At 40.2% G+C, this 6,000-nt stretch overlaps 1 long non-coding RNA gene across 1 annotated transcript in view; it reads right to left on the bottom strand.

The window, feature by feature from the left end:
- Nucleotides 1-2,644, bottom strand: part of LOC146889862 (uncharacterized) — a 507,294-nt gene extending 504,650 nt beyond the window's left edge. Inside the window, exon 1 of the long non-coding RNA XR_014999584.2 lies at nt 2,403-2,644. This is a non-coding gene — a long non-coding RNA (uncharacterized LOC146889862). The remainder of the gene's footprint in view (nt 1-2,402) is intronic.
- Nucleotides 2,645-6,000: the final 3,356 nt, after the last annotated feature.

Consider the following 6,000-nt stretch of genomic DNA (forward strand, 5'->3'; position numbering starts at 1 on the left):
CCTTTCCTTCTCTTCCTTTGGCTTGGTCACCAAATTTCTTCAAGTCAAAATGCATACATATTTTTTAAAAAGTCTATGTGCCACACTCTTCCCCTCTAATGGGGAGGAATTGGAACACATGTAATGAAACAGCCCTGAACATCGGTACTCACTCATGACTCATCTTGACCTTATAGAATTCATTCTTTTCATTGACTTATTAAAAACTAATAATCACGCATCACTAATTTGCCATCCTTCCTCTCAAAAGGTCTCAAGGCCAGTGACTTGAAGCCACCACAGTGAGCGAGGAGTCATCACCTCTGGCTCCGAATAAAATAAAATTGATTCCGTCTCTTACCTCTCAGCAAAGACAGCTCTGAATGGCAATCCATAATGTTCAAGCAGCTGGTTAACTCTTCAACCTGCCTCACGAATCTACACTAGTGACGAGTGAGTGACTGAGACCTTGCAAGAAGCTCCAGGAGCTGACCATAAGTGAATTTGAGGCAGCAGGCACGTTAGGAGAGCCAGAGCAACAACGGAATTGAATTACCTTCCACCTCTAGAGCAGGGTGTGTTAAAATCACTTCTTTGTATCTCTTAGATTGTTGGGTAGATTGGAAAATTTTGGCAAGAGAAGACAAAAAGTGAGTGTCCTTGGCCTCTCTGTAAGATTCCATATCAAAGCCATTCTGCCCTCTACCCCCTTGTCAGTCCTTTAGTGCAAGCTCTATAGCATAATACCATGGAAAGAGAAATATGCAGATTTTTATCTCAAGTTTACATAGGAAGCAAAGTGTGCTGTGACAGAAAGGTAAAGTTGTATACCATTTCACAAGAGCACAAAATCTCTTGCATTAAATCAGGGTATGACTATCCACCTTAGAAACCACAGGTATTATGGTAGTGGTATGGGAGTGCCAAAACACACGTGTTACATTCATGTTACAAATGGAAAGTCTCCGTCATGTTCTGTAGGGGTGTCTAACAGCACTACACTCCAGGGATACTGCAGACGGACAACTCTGGGTTCTTTTCTGACCTCCAAGGAGGCAGCTGCCAGGCTTCTTACATATAACCCTTTGGCTCCAGAGCTGTGCCCCCAGGGTGATTTTAAGTGGTTTCTTGACTTTCAGAATCAACAAGAAATCCTGCACCGGTGTCTTACATGAGAAGGCCAGCATCCCCAGTGAGACAAGTGCCGGAAGATGATGTGCAATCATTTTCCCATAAGGGTAACAAACAGAAACTGTTCCAAGTCAAGTACATTGGCAACATGGCACTGTAGGAGAGGCCACAGCAGCTTCTGTTTCCACAGTAAGGGCTTACCACACCTCCATTTAAACCTCTCTTCTCAACTCTTTGCTCACTCAGAGAATGAAGGACTTGACTTGGATATAGAACTGAGAGCTTCTGACATTTCCTTTATAATCATTATAAATCATCTGGCTAAGTTATAGTGGTCAATCCTCACAAAACTTCTTCATGAAAACACAGTAATGATGGTTGGCAGGTAGGCATGCAAACATTTCTGAATTTTTTTCTTTAACAAAAATGACTGGTAGTAGAAACATATATGGTTAAGTTATGTTTTGCAAGTGAAGATATGCTAACTAACATTATCACTCAAGTAAAAAATCTCTGGTTATAAAATCTACTGTTTTGTTTGCAAAAAGAAAAATAAAAGTTCGTTAAAAGTCAACCTGATTCTATCGCATTCTGGTGGAAAATACATCCTTAGGTTAAATCTTTACCATGTCGTGTTATCCCGATAGCCACTGCACCAAGACAAACTGACTTATAACAAGTACAAACTTCTGTTTAAAGCACAACATCCAGACCTATTTAAGAGTTAAAAAAGGAGAGAAAGAAAGAAGGAAGAAAAGAAAGAAGGAAAAAAAAGAAGAGGAAAAGATATTTGACACTAATCTGTGAGAAACACAGCAATTTGCATGACATTAAATAGTGAATCAGCACCTTTCCCGCCTGCCTCAATCACCCCACTTTAAACCCCCACTTTAAAAGTGAACCCCTAAGTTCCCACCCATTGGCTTTTCTTTCAGAAGGCTGATACATATTTATCCCAGCAGAGGCAAAGAATACGCCAAGCTCTTTAAATTACATGTGCAGAGTGGCGTAACAACTGTCAACCAACTCGAAGGTTAGACTCACACCCAGGCTAAATGGAAAGTTGCCTGTGAATCACAAAATGAATCTCACATTTGCTGTCTACTTGCAAAATCAGAGGGAGACCTGCAGTTACAATCTGCACTGAAACTTTAATCAGAAAAAAAAAATCCTTACTGAACTCTCAAGTCCCACAGTGTTCCTCCTCCTCCCGTGGAAAAGACTTTATCAGTTAAAAATAAACGTTGCGACAAAGGTTTTCTATACCTAAAGAAAAAGCTGCAAGCACCTACCTGTGAGTAGGTGAGGAGGTTTGCTGGTTAGAAAAGGGAGCAACTGGGAACTGGTTTTACCTGCCGCACCAAGCAGACTCCTCAAGCCTTTGGAGCGGGGTGCTTTCAAGCCAGAGCAGGAAAACAGCTGGCTGGAAGTGCTGCCTGCAAATGCATGTGACAGCTGCGTTTCAGCGGTGCCTCCGAAACTGGTCTCGGCTTCCTTCTCCAATAAATCAAGCTGCTTCTCGCCGCTCAGGAAGCTGAAGATGCGATTGCCGCCTCACTTGAGGGGAAAGCGCTGGTGTGCGTGTGTGTGCGCGCGTGTGTGTGCGTGTGTGTGTGTGTGTGTGTGTGTGTGTGTGTGCACTAACTGCCAGTTTCAGGCTGAGCTTATGTGTTCTGCATACTCAAAACCGCTCGTGCTGGGTGGCGGCCAGTCCACAAAGACCCCCAGCCTTTCGGGGGAGGATTCAACGTCCCCTGACCTTGCTGCTGGGGATTCAGGCTGAAGTGAATGGCTCACCCTTCAGTAGATTCAACAATCAATCAAATAAAGGAGATTGGATCAGCCTTAGATAGAGAAAGTACTCACTCTGGTAGCACCAAATTAAAAAAGAAGAAGAAAATCTCTGTTCAACATTTTACACCTGGAATTGATTTTTCCCCCATTTAATTTCCTGCCATGAGCACCGAGTCTAATTGATGAGTGTCTGAATTAAACTTTTTGCAATGTTGGCAGAGGCAGCTCAGAGTCCTATCTAGAAGCCGATTCAAACCGTTCATTGCAGAGATCAGCAGATGGGGATTCAGTAGTTACAAGTCAATTATGATGGTTTAACTAACAAACTATTTTCACAAACTAGAGATTCCTTATCAGAGTATGGATATTTGAGTAGAGAAGCAGAATCTAGACGGTAACCCATCCTTCATTTCATTAAAAAAAAAAAACTAAATGAAAATTAGAGAAATAACTTTGTTTACCTCTGTCTTAAGAGGAATAACTAAGGTGTTATTATTATTCACCATTATTTACTATGAAATTTTAAACAAATCACCTGAATCTGAGGTGCTTCATATGAGTATACAAAGTAAAATAGCAGCAATAACCATAGTGAACCAGCTATGTAAAGCACAGATAAGAAATACTATGGATCTACAAAGGGTTAACCACTAAGATACAGATTAAAAACAAATGTCCACAAGAAATTTACAGTGCCCTATTAAATTAGTTTGCTTTCTTGTGCGGTGATAAACACTAACCCACTAACCCAAAATAACCTGGGGGAGAAGGGCTTCATTTTCAACACAGAGGTTTCATCCATCACCAGGGGAAATCAAAGCAGGAACCTAGAAACAGAAGAATGGGAACCTGCTTTCTAGCTCACTTGTTCCTGACTTGAGCAGTGACATTTCATATACAGAGTAGGGCCATCTGGTCAGGAGTGACACCATCCCTCGTCGGCTATTCCCCTCCTATTCCAACCAGTAATCATGAAAATGACTCACAGACGTGCCTGCAGGCTAATAGAAGAGAGAGAGTTCTTCAACTGAGGTTGACTCTTCCCAGGTGTTTCAAGGTAACAACTTCAGCTAGCAATGCCAACTATGAAACACAGTAAACCTTTCAAAGTTTACAAGCTGAGTGACATTAGAAAGTTTCTCCACTGTTCTCTCTCTCCTTGCTATGATTTCAGTCCAGTGCTCATCCACAAAAATCCAGATAATCTGACATAGCAAAAAGGACCTACTTTGCATGTCTTTCCGCTACAGACAATAAAAAAAAAAACAAGGCCAACAAATTCTCTTTCAAATTAATGCTTTCCATTAACAATATAAGGGCCAGTTCGAAAAAAAAAATGCAGTATAAGGAACCAGAAATAGAGGTCAACGTACTGATAGTGCTAACCAAGGAATCCCTGGGTTCCGGAGATTTCTGTGTAATGATGCTGGTGACAACAGGCGCCCCGGAAAGTAGAACTTCTGCAACACACGTGGGAAACCAGCGTTCATCACGGGCTGACTCTGGTACAGCCGCTGCTGGGAGCATATTCCATATGCCGATATTGAAGGCCAGCACATCATGTGCCCATTATTACATGAGTTTTGTGAGCTTAGCTAGCACTGAGCAGAGAAAAAAAAATCAATTGCTAACAATTTCCAAGCGTCCATTTTTGTTAATTTCAGGAAATTACTTAACTCAGCAGCTCTCAACCTGAGGGTGGCGATCCCTTTGAGGGTCAAGTGACATTTTCACGGGGGTCACCAAAGACCATCAGAAAATACATATTTTTATTTTATTTTATTATTATTATTATTTTATTGCTATGAGTCACAACATTTTCAAACTTATAGTTACAAAGTAGCAACAAAAATAATTTTATGCTTGGGGTCACCTCAACATGAAGAAGTGCATTAAAGGGTTGCAGCATCATGAATGTTGAGAACTGCTGAATTAGCTTAAATTTAAAAAAAAAACTATTAACTGGAAATAACTTCAAATATAATTATTTTGAAAATAATAGCAAAACATTTTTATGTTATTCACTTATTATTAATATTTACTATACTGGCTATATTGTTTGTCTTAGAAAAAAAACAGATAGAGAGACAAAAGAAGGAGATTGAGATTTTACCCTTTTTTTGTTTTCTTGAGACAGAGTTCCTCTGTATAACAGACCTGACTGTCCTGAAACTCAGTCTGTAGACCAGGCTGGTTTTCAACTCACAGAGATCTGCCTGCCTTTGCCTCCAGACTGCTGGGATTAAATGAATACGACACCACTACCCAAGATTGGAGCATTTGGGGGATAAGAAACATATGCTGTGTCTCTACGATTTATTGTAGTACATATTTCATAAACATGCAACTATCTCTCCTTAGAAGCATGTCTTTAGTAAAATATCATTAACTACCTAGTTTTCATTATGCTAAATGAGCAAGTAATGTCTCTCTTGTCAGTTTCTTCCATAGTAGGTTATCTAGTCTAGAGACAGGTATTATATTTAATTACTGTGCTGCTTCCACAAATATTTAATATCTCTTAAATGTTTGTGCAAGCATGGAGAACTGGAATCTATCTGGATACATAAACAGACTGTTAGCTACCATCAAAACCAATCAGAAGCAGCTATAGCTTCACCTGTCCTCTCACACACATGTGCACACACACACACACTCACACACATGTGCACACATACACACACTCACACACACACTCACACTATATCTACATCTATATAGATAGACTGAATAAAACAATAATTCTAGAAGAAGATGGTGTGAATCTGAGAGGAAGATGGCAGCTGAGACATGGGAGGAGTTGGGGGAGAAAATGGGGGGTGTAGAAATGATACGTGCATATACTGTGCTCATGTATAAAATCTCAAAAGAACATAGACAAGTACTTTTTATTTAAAGACTTTCAGAAAAATAGAAGTAAAAAGAAACTTCTTCAACTCTATAGAGAGAACCGACACAAAATCTGACGGCGTTCTACTCAAATATGGTAACCAGCACTGTTTGCTACTGGGTCAGAAACAAATCTATGATGTCAGTTCTCACCACTTTTGGTTCAGTGTACCTTCCAGTCCATGCCAGAAAAGAAGGAAGAAATAA

The sequence above is a fragment of the Myodes glareolus genome, chromosome 24 (assembly GCF_982192425.1).
Source record: "Myodes glareolus chromosome 24, mMyoGla1.1, whole genome shotgun sequence".
In the NCBI taxonomy this organism is placed as follows: domain Eukaryota; kingdom Metazoa; phylum Chordata; class Mammalia; order Rodentia; family Cricetidae; genus Myodes; species Myodes glareolus.